Source organism: Orycteropus afer, unplaced genomic scaffold (assembly GCF_000298275.1).
Source record: "Orycteropus afer afer isolate SDZICR_OR568_19922 unplaced genomic scaffold, OryAfe1.0 scaffold00018, whole genome shotgun sequence".
In the NCBI taxonomy this organism is placed as follows: domain Eukaryota; kingdom Metazoa; phylum Chordata; class Mammalia; order Tubulidentata; family Orycteropodidae; genus Orycteropus; species Orycteropus afer.
Window position 1 is genome coordinate 5,007,014 of NW_006921605.1, and position 17,114 is coordinate 5,024,127.

General features: G+C 54.5%; 1 protein-coding gene across 1 annotated transcript in view; it reads right to left on the reverse strand.

Moving 5' to 3' along the window:
- TNRC6C (trinucleotide repeat containing adaptor 6C) overlaps window positions 1-17,114 on the reverse strand; it is a 592,582-nt gene that overhangs the window by 299,205 nt on the left and 276,263 nt on the right. The window lies entirely within an intron of this gene.

A 17,114-nucleotide genomic window follows, 5' to 3' on the forward strand; every position in this document is an offset into this window, starting at 1 on the left:
TCTTACATCTGCCTTTGCATATCAAAAGCAGCTACAAAATGTGTCAATAATGGGCAGGACCATATACCAGTAAAACTTTATTTATAAAACAGGCAACCTGGCCGATTTGGCCTATGGGCGTAGTAGGTCATTGGCTTTCTAATGACTTTGTTGTTGGTGGGTTGCAGCAGAGCCCTTTAATGAAATCAAATTTTACGTGGAACTCCATTGTGTAGAATGGATAGACATTCAGCTTCCAGTGACCCCTCCTTGGTTTCTGAGACAGTAAATCTTTATGGAAGTAGATGGCCCAGTCTTCCTTCCACAGAGGGGCCAAAGGGTTTGAACCGCCAACCTTCTGGTTAGCAGTCAAGTGCCTTCAGCACTACACCACCAGAGCTCCTTTTCTCGGCTGCACTGTGGGAGATTGGTACCCTCCCTTAGCCATGACCCCTGCAGCATGTCCAGCTCCTATCCTCACCCCCACCCCACCCCACTATGGGCTCCTTGGAACAGAATTGGAAAAGCATGGGGCTTAGCTGATCTCTCAGGTCCCTTTAACAGACCATGAGTCGTTCACTCCTGAGTACCTGTTTTACTTGTGTTGTACCAGACGCTGAGCTAGGAGCCACAGGTACACACAGTCCTTGGGAACCAGGAGTTTACCATCCAGTGGGATTTTTATACAGTTTAATTTTTAAAAAAACAGTATGTATTATTCTAGGAAATTTTGCTTTAAATAAATACGTAGATAAGTCATTGAAATAGCATAAACATAAAATTTTACTTTTTAAAACGTCTTTGGGTAGGGGGGAAGGGGAAAGGTGGACTCATTGTTTCAGGGGCACTGAGTTAAGGGTGGTAGAAAAATTTGGAAATGGATAATGGTGATGGTGATGATTGAACAACATGGTGAGTGTAATGAATGCCACTTGGATTATACATGGAAAGAGGTTAAAATGGCAAATGTGTTACCATATCTGTCTATCTATGTATCTATCTGGGAGCTCTGGTGGCATAGTGCCTAAGGCATTTGACTGCTAACCAGAAGGCTGGTGGTTCAAACCCACCAGCCACTCCCTGGAAGGAAGGTGATACCACTTTGGAAACCCAAGGAGGGGTCGCTATGAGTTGGATCCGACTCCATGGCAATGGTTGTGTTGTATCTATCGTCTATCCGTCTATCGATCTGTCTGCTTTCTGTGTCTGTGGATTTACTTGCCTGTTCTGGACTTGCATATCAATAGACTCATGCAGTAAGAGACCTTTTTATGTCTGGCTTCTTCCACTTGGCCAAACATAACCCTAGTTTTACAGATGCAAAGACTGAGACCCAGCAAGTGACCCTGCCCAAGTTCACACCACTTGTTACAGGGAAGGATCCAAGTCTTCTCAAGGTCAAGAGAAAGTAGAGCCGGATTGACAGTCCCAAGTCAGAATCCAGTAGAGTAGACAGCACATGTCATCTGGCACTTGAAAGCAGACGTGTACTAGACAGACCTGCACCCTGACTCAGCACATGTCATCTGGCGCTTGAAAGCAGACGTGTACTAGACAGACCTGTGCCGACTCAGCATCAGGCATCTCGTTCCAGGGGCAATTTTTGAGTATCTTCTACGTGCACAGTGGACTCGCCACGTGGGAGCCTTCCTCCTTTTTCAGAGCTTAGAGAGGAGCCCTGGTTGTGCAACAGTGCAGTGCTCGGCTGCCAACTGAAAGGTTGTCAGCCCTGGGTGAGAAAGATGTGGTGACCTGCCCCTGTAAAGACGACAGCCTGGAAAACCCTGTGGGTCAGTTCTGCTCTGTCTCCTGGGGCCACTGTGAGCTAGAATGGACAGCACCCAACAGCAACAGGTGCTTACGACGGTTGGTTAAGTCCTGGTGTTGGGGTAGGCAGGTAGATGGGAGTTTCAATCCCTTTTCCACTTATTAGCAGCTCTGGTGGTGCTGTGGGTAAGGCATTTGGTGGCTAACCAGAGGGTTGGTGGTTCAAACCCACCAGCCTCTCTGCAAGAGGAGAATGAGACAATATATTTTCATAAATACTTACAGCCTTGGAAACCCTATGGGGTCAGTATGAGTTGGAATTGACTTCATGGCAGTGGGTTGGTTTGAGATTTTTCCCTCTTCTTAGCAGTGGGATTCCAGGCAAGGTGCTCCACCTTTGCAAGGCTCAGTTTCCTCCTTGTTGAAATCGATGAGCCCCCAGAGCCTGCTTCAGGGGTGACTGCGAGGCTTAGATGCGGTAGTGTGGAAAGCCCTGGGTTCAGGGCACTGTGTCAGCCATTGCTAGTAGTATGCTGCCACATAAAAGCCCAGCTGCACTTTGGGGGGCTTCCAGACCATCTGTGAGTGAAGCTGACACCTACTTGGGACCCCCAGCTCTGAGGTCAGTTTGTAAAGGTGTGGCGCCTCCCCACCCCCATTCCCACCCCCGCTGAGCCCCGGAGACAGCAGTGGACGCCATCTTCCTGTTGTGGAGATGGCAGTGGGGCGGGCGGGTGGCAAGCGCAGGCTCCAGCGTTGGCGTTCGTCGGCATCTCCAAGAAGGGGCAGAGAGTCAGGCTGGGCTCACTGTGTCCCCACCTCCAGCGCCCCCTCCCGGGTCGCTCTCCCAACTACCCCCAGTTATCTGCTTGCTGGTGGGAAAGACCGGAACCCGAGCCTGCCTCTGTAGAGGCAGTCCTCCCCGGCACGCACGGACCCTACATACGTGACAGTTACTGGTTAGCGATCTGTCTGCCCGCCTGCAGCCTGCCAACGCTTAAGTCACGCGGCGGCCGGCCGGCATCCCAGGAGCGCTGCCCCAGCCCGCGTTAGCTCGGCCCTCGCCCGGAAGGCCCTGCCGCTGCGTTTGGAGGCGCTAGAGTGGCCTCGTTTTATTTATTTTTAATCAACCGTTTCCGCCTGTTCCCTCTAGTCAGGCCGGCGCAGGCGCATTATTTATGTTTGGCTTTTGTTTACCCACGGAAGCCTTGGGGGACGCGGTACCTCGCTTGCAGAGACACCCCAGTGCCAACACTCATCACTCAGACCCCTAAACTAGCCCTGCACAGGCGCGGGGCGGGGCGGAGCCAGGAGAGAGGGGCGTGGCCTGGGCGGGGCGGGCAGGGCGCCCGCTCCGCCGGCAGGAGGCCGGGGCTCACTGGGCCCACCTCCCGCCTGCCTCCTACGCTGGGCGGTCGGAGTCTCAGCGTGGACGCGGGAAAGCTGTTTCCCACCGACCTACTGGGAGGTGCCTCCCGAGTACCACCCCTATTGCCTGCCGGACATGCACACGTGAGCCACACCTGGTGTCTGGTTGCAGTCTTGCAGTTGCAAGAGGGCTGGCTGCCCCTTCTTGGGTGGGGACCCCCACCCCCCTGGGGTGCAGTTTCCAGTGGGGGTTGCAGCCTGGACCCACAACAGCTGCTTTACCTGCTCCTTCCCCCCGCCGGGGGCGACTGCGGGCATGGGTTCTGCCGGTTTCATTCGTATTTTCTGGCGGAGTCACAGACTGCCGCAGTCCCGGGAGGTGCAGTGAATGACAGAGCTACTGTCTGGCTTATAGGTGTATATGTTCACCAACGTGTGAAACACTCTTATGTCTGGAGTCTCTGGGTACAACGTTAACATGCTTGGCTGCTAACTGAAAGGTCAGCAGGTCACGTCCACCAGAGGCGGCTCAGAACACAGGCCTGGTGATCTTCCGGACTACCAACCATTGCTGCCAGTTCCGCTGTGACACACATGGGGGCGCCCTGGTTGGAGTCAACAGCAGCTGGTCAACAGCAGGGGTTGTGGTTCTGGGGCCGGGACAGCCCTCCTGGCAGGTGCGGAGGGTGGAGAAGGCTGCTGAGGTCCATCCTGTGACTGGAAACAGTCGAGGGTCCTGCTTCCCTTCCTCCCTGTCTGGCCCTCTGGAGCATGGTGGAGCCGGGAGGGCAGAAGGGAAGAGGACCCGAATTCGCTCCCGTCTGCGGAAATGAGGGGGGAAGTGGCTCGTTGGCACCCAGGTGCAGGGGGGCCTCGTCCCTCCATGCCAGGCCTGAGTGCGGTGATTACAGGATCCACTACTCATGGTGCCACCCAAAACCGCAGAGAGACAACTCATTACAGGGGGCTTCACCTCCACCCCTCACCATGGTTATTTACATAATAACCTGGCCCTCCGGTGACCTTCCATTAACCAACATGTGTGAGACCGCAGATGCAGCTGGAACAGCTCATAAATACATATTGTTAACCTGGTAGGCGGCTGCCTTTCAAGTACTCAGAAAAGAGGGCCCCGCTCTGCACAGCCGTCAGGTCTCTGGGGACACAGCCCACCAGAGCCCACGCCTCTTGCGTGTGGAGTTCAACCTTCAATTAATCCCTTGAGGGGCTGGAGCTTTCCTCTCCTCGGTCCCTGGGACCCTGGGTCCCTTACAGCCACTCAAGTTAGGGGGTCCTCTCTGGGCAAAAGAAAATCCAGGCCCAAGGCTGCTCAGAGGTGGGTGTGATTGCCCCCCCCCAGCAGGTGAGTTACAGCCCTCCCAGGAAAGAAGGGGGTGTGGCTGGGAAGATGCCTTCAGCGTCCTTGGCTTGAGGGTTTAGGGCTGGGGGCAGCCGGGCTCAGAGTGAATCCCAATGATGTTTATGCACCACGGGCTGGAATGAGCTATGCCTGCTGCCACCACAGTGTCCCATGCCATCAAGGGGGTATGTTATTTGCTGTGAGTCTCCCCGAAGCCTTTTTAGTTTTTTATTCACTCTATTTCCATACCACTCACTGACTCGGCGTTTGCAAACAGGGCTGACACTTGGGTTTTCTGGCAGGGACCTCTCCCAGTCCCAGTGCCAATCTGAAGATGTTGTGATGCAGCGAAGAGAGAAACACAGTTTTTCAGCTTGGGAGTGAGTGGCTGCAGGGGCTCACAGATGTCCCCAAGCAGACGCTCTTCAGTTGAAAGAGGCAGCGTGCTCTTGGACTTTGTTGTCGTTAGGTGCCGTCCAGCCCGTCCTGACTCACAGCGACCCCTGCACCAGACACCGCCACGCCCTGCGTCATCCTCACAATCATTGTTGTGATCAGTCCGCTGTTGCAGCCGCTGTGTCAATCCCTCTCCCTGAGGGGCTTCCTCTATTTATCTGCCGCTCTACCAAGCATGACGTCCTTCTCCGGAGAACGGTGCCTCCTGGTAACGTCCAAAGTACATGAGACACAGTCTCCCCATCCTCACTCAGGAGCATTCTGGCTGCACTTGTTCCAGGACAGATTTGTTCGTTCTCCAGGCAGTCCCTGGACGTTTGATATTCTTCGCAATGCCATAGTCCAAAGGCATCAATTCTTCTTCAGTCTTCCTTAGTCACTGTCCAGCTTTCACATCCATAGGAAGTGATTGAAAATACCACAACTTGGGTCAGGTGCAACTTAGTCCTCAGAGTGACACCTTTGCTTTTTAACTCTTCCAAGAGGTCTTTTCTCGGATTTGCCCAATGCAATAGTTGTTTGCGTCTTGACTGCTGCTTCCATGGGCATTGATAGGGATCCAAGTAAAATGAAATCCTTGACAACTTCAGTCTTTTCTCCTTTTATCATGATGTTGCTTACTGGTCCACTTGTGAGGATTTTTGTTTGTGTTGAGGTGTCATGCACACTGACGGCCGTAGTCTTTGCTCTTCATCAATAAGTGCTTCAAGTCATCTTTGCTTGCAGCAAGCGAGGTTGTGTTGAAGGCGGACCAAATGGGGGTCCCTGCCTGGTGTGCGATCAGGCCAAACTAGTTTACACACCGAGTGATTAAGAGGAGAGAAAATTACTTATTGCAAAGCGGCAAAGCAAGGAGACAGGGGCCGGTACCCAAATCTGACTCCTAGAACGGAGGTCAGGATACAGCTTTGTAGGCTTCAGTGTCGTCTGTATACCGTAGGTTGTTGATGAGTCTTCCACCAGAACCACTGCTGAGTTCTTCTTCCTTTAGTCCAGCTTCTCAGCTTAGAGCCCTTCCAATTTGGAAGGGGGACAGGCAGAGGTGATTATCGAGACGTCACCATTTTGTGCTCGGGCTATTCCTTTCTGGGAGCCAGGCTGGAGCACCGTTTAATTAGAATGGACCTGGAGAAGGTCTCTCAGCCGCCGGCGTCAGGTGTGGGCTATATTCCATAACTGGTAAGCCAGCAGCCACGGGAGGTGTGTGGACAACCAGACAGCCCTTCCACCTGTTCCCGCTTAGAGCTGTGCTTCTCATGTGGCTGTCTCTGTTGGGCTGGCTTTTGGGCATGCTCAGATTACCTCACTGACGCTCCAGAACAAACTGGAGCTAACGCTCTAATCTTTCCAGATTCCCCAGGGGGGACAGACAGCAGTGGGCCGAAGTCCTGCCACCAGCAGGGCTCATGGGAAGGTAGGTCCTCAGGGTGGGTGTGTCAAGACCCTTCTAACTGGATGGCCCAGCCCTCCTCTTGAGGGTCCTTTCCTGAGCATCTGGGGACATGGTCTTTGAGAAGAACCCTGAGTAGTCTGGAACCTTCTCCATGGGATCCATGCCAATGTGTGCTTGAAGCCAATGTCAGTGGCAGAAGCAGGACAGCAGGGAGGTTAGAGGAAGCCTGTGGAGGCCGTAAGAGTCATGTCCCTCAGAGCAGAGCCTGCTCTTTCCTGGGGAGCAGGTGGCATGAGAGTCCTAGATGTAACTCTGAAACTCTGGTAAAAGGTTCTGGGTCTCTTCTGGAGCGGCCTCAGGAAGGGGACCTTGGTGCCTGGCCAGGGTAGGTCTCCGGGATTATAAACAAGCAGACCCCAGTGTCTGCTGCCACCCTCTGCCCCAGCTCCCCCTCCCCACACTGCCCCATGTAGGGGGCACTCCCCCACCTCGCTGCTCCAGAACCCCAGGCCCATTGGGAACCAAGACTGGAGCAAGGCTTGTGGTCAGGGAGCAGACATACACCTCTCCACAGCCCGCATCTCTCTCTCCTTCCCCCACAGGGACCTCCGCGTGGAACCGGGGCTCTAGGCCTTGACTACAGCGCCTCACACTCACTCACTGTCCATCAGTGGGGCTTCCTGTTACTATCATGATGGAGAGGTTTCAGCTTCCAGGTTAAAACAGACTAGGAAGAAAAGCCTGGTGGTCCACTTCTGAAAAGCAGCCAGGGAGGACCCTGGGGGTCCCAACGATCCGTCCTGTAGCTGACTCTGGGGGTGGCCCCAGAGCTGACAGTGGGTTGCTCTGCTGTGTGTGGGCTCCCCATGGGTTGAAGGCCAACCTGATAGCCGCTAACGACAACAGCCACCACAATTTAGCCCCACCCAGGTGTCCCCGTTCACATCAGTGTGGGACAACGGAAACCAGCTCACTGATCGGGGCATTTAAGTCCCGCATCTGCCACCTGGAAACACTGATGCGCCCACGTCCCTTCTCTGACCCCATTTCCTCCTCTGTCCCCGGCTTCCTTGGTTCGCTGCAGCAGTAACTGGAAGGTTCCTGGAACAGGAGGGGCACCACACAGCGACGTGCTGGCAAACGCTGAACACCTGGGTCGTCCCAAAAGAGGCCCTGATGCTGGACTTTGTCCAGTTCTGTGATGGGGATACTCCGCAAGGCTGAGGTCACGAATGTGGCGCTGGGGAGAGAGGCGGAGTCGGCTCTGGAGGCCGGTGCAAGCCGCCTCTACCCCCCTGCGTTGCTGCTGGGGGCTGCTGCCAGTTCTGGCTCACGGCGGGCGACCGTAGGCACAACAGAACCCCACGCTCCTGGTCCTGCACCCCTGCCTGGTCCCTGGCAGGTCTGAGTCCAGGTTGCGGCTGTTGCATCCGCCCATCTCACTGCAGGTTTTCCTCGGCGCTCTCCTCTGCTGGTCACCATGTCTTTAGCCAGCAGTGGGTCTTTCCTTACAACGAATCCAAAGTACATGAGCTGACACTTGCCACCCCTGCCTCTAAGAGCATCCTGTTTGCACGTCCTCCTGGCGGCCAGACGACGCGCAGTATTCACCAACACTACACTTGGAAGCCATCAAGTCTTCTCCTGGCTTCCTTCTGCGTTATCCGACTGTGGCAGGCATGTGAGGTGACTGAATAGACCATGGCTTGGGGCAGGTGTGCCTTGGCCATCGAAATGATATTTTTGCTTTTTCAAACTTTACAGACGTCTTTTCATGTCTTGGCTACTGCTTCCATGGCTGTAGACTGCTGAATAGATGAACCAGATAGATACATCAGTGTTTTGCTGAGAACCTTGCAGATGACATGCACTGTCCCTCCTGGGGACAAGAGGATGTACGCTCCTGGGACCTCTGCTCTAGGAACCACCCCCCTTCTCCAGGCACTGCCTACCTCTGGGTCAGGGAGGGCTGTTCCACCTCCCTGAGCCTTCAGGGCCAGCAGCGACGGGTCTCTCAGGCAAGGAGGCCCGAGCAGGACCGGGGACAAGGTGAAGCTGCAATGGGAATGCAGCCCCCCAGGCCTCCCCGAAAATGCCCTGTGTCCCCTCTCTACACCCCTGTTGCATGAAAGGGTGAGATTTCTAGAAGCTTCCTTGAACTGAAAGGGGAGCTGGGGGTCGTGCTACCTGCGGATCGATAAGGGTTGGTGTGAAAGCCTATTTCAAAGCAGGAAACAGCTCGCACCTAATCCTCTCCCAGGCAATTAGCCAGAAAGCCACTCTTGCCCGGGATCTGATTTCTTTGTTTATTCCCAAATCCCCTGGCTTTGGGGAACCTCAAAGCACAGAGCCCAGAGAAAATGAAAATAAATCCTGCCCCTTTCAGTGAAGCACAGCAGCCCAGCGGCTTCTGGCAGATGCCCCAGGAGGCCCGGGGGGCGGGGGCGCTGGGCGGTGCGGGAGGGGCCGGGCCCTTGATAAACAGCCCTCTGCACGCGGAGCCATCCGGCCTGGAAAATGCCAGCATGCATTTTTAATCCGCCTTTTCCTCGCGGGATAATGAGCTGAGCTCCTAAGGTTTGACTGGCATTTCTAAGGAGGCTGCCGGGGTGCTCCCTTCCGGGGAGGCCTGCTCTCTCCGGGCCCACAGGCTGCGCCTTTCCCGATGGAGCTGTTCTTAAAAACGTGGCGACCGGGTGTTTATGGAGGTGAAATTCACACAGCGTAACATTAGTGTGTTGGCAACCCTGAGCAGCCACCACCTCTATCTAGTTCCGAGAGGTTATCATCACCCCAAAAGGAGACCCCGGCAGGACGGGCAGCCACTCCCTCTCCCCCCAGCTTCTTTCAGCCCCCAAACTGCTCTCCGCCCTATGGGCTCGCCTGTCGGCCTGTCTCCAGAAAAACCAAGCTCACTGCCAGCAAGTCGATCCCAGCTCATATCGAGTCCCATTGGCTTTCCAAGGCTATCAATCTTTATGGAAGCAGACTGCCTTATCTTTCTTCCTCAGAGCAGCTGGTGGGTTTGAACCACCAGCCTTTTGGTTAGCAACCAAATGCCTTACCCACTGAGCCACCAGAGCTCCCTGCCTGTTCTAGGGCCAAAAAAACAAAACCAAACTCACTGCTGTAGAGTTCATTCAACTCATAGCAAGCCCGCCTCAGGTTTCTCAGGCGGTGTATCTACAGAAGTAGATCGCCCAGTCTGCCTTCCAAGGAGTGGCTGCTGGGTTTGAACCACCAGCCTTCTGCTTAGTAGTCAGGTGCCGTAGACAGTACGCCACCAGAGCCCCTTTGTTACAGGTAGCTCATATAAATGGAAACCTACAATTTGTGACCTGTTTCTGGCTCCTGTCATAATGTGTTTGAACGATTCACGTTGTAACATGTGTCGGGACTTCATTTCTCTTTCCGGCTGAGGAATATTCCTTTGGATGGATGGGTGTTCACCCACTGTCTGTTGACGGACACGGGTTCTTTCCACCCTCTGGCTATTGTGAATTCTGCTGCGGTGAACACCGATAGACCAGTGTCTGTTTGAACACGTGTTTTCACCTCCTTTGAGGATACACCTGGGCGTGGAATTGCTGGGCCATATGGTAGCTCTGTGTAGGTCTGGTGGCACTGTGGGTAAAGTGCTGGGCTGCCACCGTCTGCGCCACAGGAGAAAGACCAGGCAGTCTGCCTCCGCAAAGATTCACAGCCTTGGAACCCCATGGCGGTCACTATGCGTTGGATCAACTCAATGGCAGTGGCTGCAAGGAGCCCTGGTGACACGAATGGTTAAGTACTCAACTGCTAACCAAAGGTTGGTGGTTTGAACCCAGACAGCAGCTCCGTGGAAGATGACAGCCAGGAAAAGCCTGTGGGACACTTGTACTCCACTGGTCAGAACCCACTTGACAGCCCCCAACAACAACATGGTAACAGTAGGTACAGTTTTGGGAGGCACCTGCCAGACTGTTCTCCAAGGCGTCAGGTCAGCACAGCTGTAACTCTGACAGGCCCCACTGCAGGCAGGTCCGCGTGCACCAGGTAGGGGAAGAGGGGGAGGAAGCAGATAGGGAGTTCCCCTGGGAATGGACACCAGGCCTCTGGCATGATCTTGGGAGTGGGAGGCTGAGGTGACCAGCAAGTGCTCCGAGATGGCAGGGCAGTGCAGCAAAGGGCATGGGAGGCTTTGCAGGTGAGGGGCAGAGCTGGGAGCTAAGGAAGGGTCGGGTCTTCAGAAGGGGGCAGCTGGGATGATGGGTAGTGACTGCGCCACCGGGGGCAAGGCGCTTTATTTGGGGGCTTCGGGCTCCCTGTCTTAACACTGAGATAACAGCCGCTACACACTTGTCTCCTAAGCTGTTGGGATGAGGTCCGGCATCCGTGCCCCTGCAAGAGCATTTTCCCAGACAAGGTCACCTTCACAGGTACGGGGTGAGGGCTGGAATGTAGCTTTGTGAGGGGCACAGTTCAACCCGCAGCAGATGCCCTTTTGCACCATGATTCCACGTGTGGTTGGGGGCCATGAGATGATGCTCGTCTCCTAGAGAGTCATGTGACACAACAGAGCTGCCCCAGAGGGTTTCCCAGACTGAGATCCTTACGGGACCAGCTCACCAGGTCCTTCTCACGCAGAGCCGTTGGGTGAGTTTGAACCATCAGCCTTTTGGCTAGCAGCCGAGCCTTTGAGCGTCACGCCACCAGGGCTCCTTCACAACAGAGGCTGGCCACCAGCACGGGTGCGGAAGCAGGTGCTCCCTGTAGGAGAATTTCCCATCCACCTTGAGTTCACCATTGTCTTTCTAAACGGCAAGATCTGCTTTGGAGCCTTCTGAAATAAATGGCAGCTGATCTTCCCCTGACGTCTCCAGAACACTGCTGCCCTGCAATCAGTCACCCCCCTGCTGCATCACAACGGTACCCGGCTGAGCTGTAGACCCCAACCTTGTAGGGTCGGATTTCCCGAGTACTTTAAAATCCTTCCAGTCTCGCCTCCTCTTGTCCACTCTCAATTCTGTCCCACGAAGCTGCGTGTTCTGTCCTCATCCCCTGCTCTCTCTCTCCCCCATAATGTGCTGCCTATAACGTGCGGTGACTTGTTCAGACACCAGAGCGTCTGAACGCAAACAGACTACTCACACTCACATCATTTGAGTAAGCAGATAAAAGGGAGTATCTAAGTAAAACAGGGAGACTCCAGTTTCTGGCTGATAGGTATGTGGTGGAGGCCTGGTGGTGCAATGGTTAAGTGCTTGGCCGCTAAGCAAAAGGTCTGTGGTTTGAATCTGCCAGCCGCTCTGCAGGACAAAGATCTGGCTATCTGCTTCCATGAAGACTGACAGTCTGGAAAACTGTGGGGCAGTTCCACTCTGTCCTCTAGGGGCGCTGTGAGTCATTATCCACTCGTCAGCAGTGGGTGTGGTCTGGGCTTTGCTTCCATGAAGACTGACAGCCTTGGAGACCCTGTGGGCCGTTCCGCTCTGTCCTCTAGGGGCGCTGTGGGTCAGAATGGACTCCAGGGCAGTGGGTGTGGTTTGGGCTTTGCTTCTGTGAAGATTGACAGCCTTGGAGACCCTGTGGGCAGTTCCACTCTGTCCTCCAGGGGCGCTGAGTTGGAATGTACTTGACAGCACACAGCAACAACACGTGATACCTGTTGGCGGCTTGCTCAGGGACTCTTCCTTTCTTCCTGCTCTCTGGCAGTGTGGTGCTGAAGATGCTGATTCTGAGTGGTCTGCAAGGAAAACTTCAAGAACCGTGTTTGATGGGGCCAGAGAGAAGTTAAGAGTTGATGAGAAGTGCTTTAATTCATGAAGAGTTTATCATTAGGCACTTACTATGTGCCTAGATCTCTAAGATAGGGTGTGGGAGTGTCAAAAGAGGACCACAGGACCCCAGCTTTGCCGTAAAAGAGGAAGCTTGCCCAAAGAAAGACTGGGTGCTTTGCCACCAGCTCCTGGGAGGCAACCCAGAAGCCCTAGGGATGTCCTACCTGATTTGCAAGTTGCATTTGTTTAGCTGGGGGCTTGGGCAACACCAGATGTCTGCAAACATTGTGATTCATGGTGGGGACCTGGGGGCCTGTGGTATCAACTTGATTGCTGGAGGGTCTGGATGTCAGACCTCAGCCCCAGGAGGGAGCGTCATGCCTACCTGATCAACCTCCAACACAAACCCCGGACACCAATGCCCAGGTGAGCTTCCCTGGTTGGCAGTATACCGTGCATGTTGTCACACATTGTTGCTGGGAGAATTAAGACTGTTCACATGAATCCACTGAGAGAGGGCAGCTGGAAGCTCGTGCCTGGTTTCCCCTGGATTCTGCCCCCTGGCCTCTTCCCAATCTTGATTTTAATCTGTGTCCCTTCCCCTGTAATAAACCATAACCATGAGTATAGTGGTTTTCTGGGTTCTGGGAATTGTAGCACATCACTGCACCTGGTCTGGGGACCTCCTGGACACTCACTCATCCTTGTAGAAGAAGGCTTCAGCTTGGCAGTTCCACTTATGCTTTCTTCTCTCCAGTCTCAGGTCCCTTCCTCATTGGGGAAGCAGGAGACCTGGTGTAGAGGATACCCGGAGCCCTGCAAGCACCAGCAGCATGATTCTGACATAGCTGGGCCCTTCTGGAGGAGCCAGGTAATCGCCAGTGGAAACCACCAAGAACAGTGGAGTCAGGCTTCCATCTCCCCAACACTGTAAGGGATGAAGGGAAGCTCTTGTTCCCTAATGGCCAACCTCCCATCCAGGATTGGAGAGTGGCCAGGGTCTGTCCCAGGCCAGCATCCAGAAACTGGGGGACGCATGGGGAAGTGGAGACTGTATAAGGGCATGAGCCTGGGCCAGAAGCAAAGAGCATTTTGGGGTAGCAGGCCCGAGGAAGCCAGGCGAGAGCAAGAATGAGGTCTGACATGGAGGAGAGAACAGGAAGATGGAGTGAAAGGACAAGGAAGGGGCACTTGGAAAGCCTCAGGGAGGCAGCACTTCACAGGGTGCAAGGAGGCCTGTATCTAAATGGCACTCGGTTTGGGGCTTAAAAGGATCAGAATGCGATGAAATGCATTTACCACACTCAGCAGCCCAATTGGGTTTTGAACAATTTGCAAAGCATTTCAAATTTGCGAGGCTGGGCTTAGGGCGTGATAGACATCAGCCGCTGAATAGTCCACTAAAACCCTGGCTATTGCGGTGCCTGGTTATCTCGAGCCTGTGAGAACAGACACTCTTCCTCCGTAGAATGGAGCTAGCTCCGTAACATTAGATCTTCAAGGTCCTTTGCCTGTAATTTGGGTGAGCCGCCACCTGGAAGAAGCCTTGGTGGTGCAGTGGTTAAGCGCTAGGCTGCCCCCCAAAAGGTTGGTGGCCTGACTCCACCAGCAGCCCCCTCACCAGCTGCCCTGCGGGAGTGAGATGTGGTACTCTGCTGGCGGAAAGAGTCGCAGTCTTGGAGGTCCGTCAGGCAGTCCGGCTGGGTCCCACAGGGTCGCTCTGGGTGAGAATCAGGAGCGTTCCGGCTGCACTTCAACTCCAAACTCACTGCCGTCCAGTCAACCCCGACTCACAGAGACCCCATTTGGGTTTCTGAGGTGGTGAATCCTTATGGAAGTAGATCGCCCACTCTTCCTTCCAAGGAGTGGTTGGTGGGTTTGAACCGCAGGCCTCTGGTTAGCAGTCAGATCCCTCAGGCACCTTGCAACCAGAGCTGTTGTTGTTGTTGTTGTTATTTGCCGTCGAGTCAAACCCGACTCATAGCGACCCCTCCTTGGGTTTCCGAGGCAGTATCACTGAGGAAGTAGGATTGCCCAACCTTCCTTCCAAGGAGTAGCTGGTGGGTTTGAACCGCCAGCCATCTGGTTAGCAGGCAAGTGTCTTAGCCACTATGCTACCAGCAGTCTGTAATTCTGGAAAAGAGAGAGGAAAACCATCGTGGGGTTGGTGGAGCCCCAGGTCCTGAAATAGCAGCAGGAAGGACTGAGGTCAGAGCTTAGGCTGGAGGGGACAGGCTTGGCTTCCAGGCACTGTAGGCTCCTCCGCCCACACGTTTAGGGGGACAGGAGGGACTGTGACCCCTCCCTGGGACTCTCTGCCCAGGACTCTGTGCAGGCTGGACAGGAGGTGAAGACGCAGAGGTGCCAGGAGTCCCTCTTCTCTTGTGGGCTCACCAGCTGTGCCCAGTAGGCCCCGCTTCTCTGTCTGCACTCCTGTTTCCTGTCTGTACCTCAGGGCCTGGGTGCTCTGATGCAGGGGCTCCCTTGCAGCCTGGCCATTCCTAATCGGGGGCTCCAGGGTGGTGGTCCTCAAACACAGCCATGGACTGCCTGCTCAGCGTCCCCTGGGGAGATAGTTAGGGGTGCAAACTCCCAGGCCCTGCTCCACATCTGGGGGGGAAGAGTTGGGCTGAGGGCTTGGGTGTCTGCATACCTACAACCCACCAGGTACTTCCTGCCAGTGGTGGAGACTAACCGCTCCATGGCAGGCCAGCCAGGCTGAGCGGGGAAGGCTGAAGGTTCCTGAGGACCCGTGCTACCTGGAGATGGGCAGCAGGTGCCCTCTGCTCCACGAACCTCAGTTTCCCGGCTGTGCCCCTCAGGCCTGGCGGCCAGAACGGAGGGGGCCAGGAGCTGGCCCAGAGCCTCTGCCACCATCTCCCTCCTCAGCCGGCCCCTGCCCCTGGGCTGGTGCCAGGCTTCCCTGGTAGAGACATCTCCCACCGCATTCCTGGAAGAGCCCTCATCACCCTGCCAGCCAGCGGCCTCCTGGGAAGTGACATTCTGGGGCTGTGCAGAGAGGTGGGCTGGGGGAGGCCTCGGCCACCCAGCGGGGGTGCTGCCAGGTGGTACGCCTGCTGCTCATCCCCAGTTGGCCGGGGCTGGCACAGGCCAGGATTCCGTCTCCTGATCTTGGCAGAGGGACTCCGAGGGGCTGCTGCTGAGTTAATTAAGGAGAGAGGGGGGCAGGCGGGTGAGAGTTGGCAAGCGGAGGGGTCTTGGACGCCAAGTGCCCAATGCAGTGCCCACGTGCCAGGTTGGGAGCGGGGGAGAGACAGGGGAACAGGGTGTGGAGCAAAGCCAGCTGTTTGGAGGTGGTCTCGCCCTTCCCCCTGCCTGCATCAGACAGCTCAGAGGACAAGGTGTCTGTCCCCATCACAGCCACTCACCAAGCTGGGAGATCGGGGCCAGGCACTTCCGGGAGGAAGGAGCCAAGCCCTCGCTGGTAGGAAGGAGCGTACAGGGTGTGAGACCAGCCCCTGCAGCGGTGCTGCCCAGTGCCGGAGGCGCCAGCCCCACGTGGCTGACAGGGCGTGAAGACCCCCAGTTCCTTGTTTGCTTTAGTCACCGAGCTCATCAGCCACCAGAACGATGACAAAACAGGTGTCGTGACGTCAGCTCCGCCTCTCAGCAACCTCACGTGGGTGAGCAGAACTGTCTCCCACAGCCTCTTCTATGGCTCCCCTTCCACGGCCGCGCCCAGCAACTCAACGGGCAAAGGAGAGCCTTTCCAACCAAGGGGGCTGCGACAGGCGGCTAGCGCGTGCCAGAGGACAACGAACCTCAGCCGCTCCCACACACCACAGGCAGGAACTGAGATGGACTTCAGATCAGAATGTAAGAGCTAAAACTCTGCAAATTCTCGAAGGAGACGTAGGAGGAAACCTCAGTCACTTTGGGTTAGGCAAAGCTGGGGTGTGACGCACCAAACGACAAAAGGAAAAGTCGGTAAGTCAGACTTCATCCAAATTAATAAACCTTTGCTCTTTGCTGCTAAGAAAATGAAAAGGCAAGCCACGGGCTGCAGAAGGCACTTGCAAATGTGATCAAGGATTGTGTTCAGAATGTATAAAAAACTCTTACAACTCAGTAATAAGATGACCATAACCCCCTACCCAAGGGGGGGGGCGAATTTTTAAGCAGACACTTCACCAAAGAAGAGCAATGCGTGGCAAATAAGCGCGTGGAAAGACGCTCAGTGTCCCTCGTTGTTGTTGTTGTTGTTGTTAGGTGTCGCTGACTGGGTCCCAACTCCTAGCAGCCCTGTGACCAACAGGATGAAACCCTGCCCGGTGCCAGCCTCCCAACGGTTGGCTGTTTGAACTCATCATTGCAGCCACTGTGTCAGCCCATCCCCTTGAGGGTCTTCTTCTTTTGAGCTGACCCTCTGCTTTCCAAGCATGCTGTCCCCCTTAGGGATGGTCCCTTCTGACAACGTGTCCAAAGGGTGGAGACAGTCTTGCCATTCTTGCTTCCAAGGAATATTCTGGCCGTACTTAAAGCCACTATGAGACACCCCCTCATACCTAGTGGAATGACTACAGACAGGTAACGCTGAGTTTCGGTGATGATGTGACCCAGCTGGAAGCCCCCTGCATTGCTGGTGGGGGTGCAAGAGAGCAGCCGTTTGATGGCACAATTTGGCAGTTTCTCATAAAGTCAAACATATACTTGTCACATACCCCAGGAAGCACTCTCCTGTTTTTATCCAAAAGGAATGAAAACGCAAACCTTGTATGCAAATATTCATAGCAGCTTTATTCATGACAGACACAAACTGGAAATACCCAAACTTTAGTCAACTAGTGAATGAACAAGCCAATCATAGTACCCTCATCAGATGGAATACTTCTTAGCAATCAAAAAATGAACTACTGATGAACACAATAACACGGGTGAATCACAAAAGCATGTGATAAACCTTCAATGTATTATTATTTTTGCTGAGTCAATTATGTCTTTTAAAGCAATTTCAAGAATAAGAAGAGTTATCCTATTATATTTACAACACAATTGCCTTTTTTAAAAAAAT